This window comes from Bufo bufo, chromosome 8 (genome assembly GCF_905171765.1).
Source record: "Bufo bufo chromosome 8, aBufBuf1.1, whole genome shotgun sequence".
NCBI lineage: Eukaryota > Metazoa > Chordata > Amphibia > Anura > Bufonidae > Bufo > Bufo bufo.
This window is the reverse complement of record NC_053396.1, coordinates 40299434-40300845: the sequence shown is the minus strand read 5'-3', so window position 1 is coordinate 40300845 and position 1412 is coordinate 40299434.

Sequence of the window (1412 nt, the reverse complement as noted above, 5' to 3'; positions counted from 1 at the left end):
ATAGGGATCAGGGTGCTTGATCCAGGGTTCTAGGACTGATCGCCTTTTTCGGGTCGATGAAGGAATTTTTCCCCTGTGACACGGAATTGGCTGAATGTGTCCAGGGGTTTTCGCCTTCTTCTGGATCAACAGATTTAGGAATTGAGACCTAATTTAGGATAGGGATCAGGGGGCTTGATCCAGGGTTCTTGGACCGATCGCCTTTTCCCGGGGTCGAGAAGGAATTTTTCCCCTGTGACATGAATTGGCTGAATGTGTCCAGGGGTTTTCGCCTTCTTCTGGATCAACAAGTTTAGGATAAGGACCTAATTTAGGGACAGGATCAGGGGGCTTGATCCAGGGTTCTTGGACAGATCGCTTTTTCCCGGGGTCGAGAAGGAATTTTCCCCTGTTGACACGAATTGGCCGAATGTGTCCAGGGGTTTTTTCGCCTTCTTCTGGATCAACAGGTTTAGGGAAGGACCAAATTTAGAGATAGGGATCAGGGGGTTTTGATCCAGGGTTCTAGGACGATCGCCTTTTTCCCGTGGTCGAGAAGGAATTTTTTCCCCTGTGACACGAATTGCTGAATGTGTCCAGGGGTTTTCGCCTTCTTCTGGATCAACATGTTTAGGGATAAGGACCTAATTTAGGGATAGGGATCAGGGGGCTTGATCCAGGGTTCTTGGACTGATCGCCTTTTCCCGGGGTCGAGAAGGAATTTTTCCCCTGTGACACGAATTGGCCGTATATGTCCAGGGGTTTTCGCCTCTTCTGGATCAACAGGTTTAGGGATAGGGGACCAAATTTAGGGATAGGGATCAGGGGGTTTGATCCAGGGTTCTAGGATCGATCGCCTTTTCCCGGGGTCGAGAAGGAATTTTTCCCTGTGACACGAATTGGCTGAATGTGTCCAGGGGTTTTTGCCTTCTTCTGGATCAACAGGTTTAGGTGTAGGGACATAATAACAATAATAGGGATTGCAGTAGTATAATAAGGGGAATAATAGTCATTAGTGTTAGTGTAGGGACCCACTTGAAGGAGGTTGCCGTGACGTGGCAAGTGGGCTTATACATTTTGATAACAATGTATACTAAGAACCTCCTGTCCATGGTTATAGCAGCAGTAGATGGCGGTACAACATGTGGATTAGCACCTGTGGTGTTTCTTCTACACCTGTCACATTATGATAGATATCAGGAGGCAGGGCCGGCTCCAGGTTCATGTGGGCCCTTGGGCGATAAAGTCTCAGTGGGCCTTTATGACATTTTGCACTGCACTTACAGCAATGAAACTGTATGTATTATAGATTAACCACCTCCGGAACCGCCTAACGCAGGATCGCGTTCCGGAGGTGCAGCCCTGCGCAGAGTCACCGCATATATGCGTCATCTCGCGAGACGCGAGATTTCCTGTGAACGCGCGCACACAGG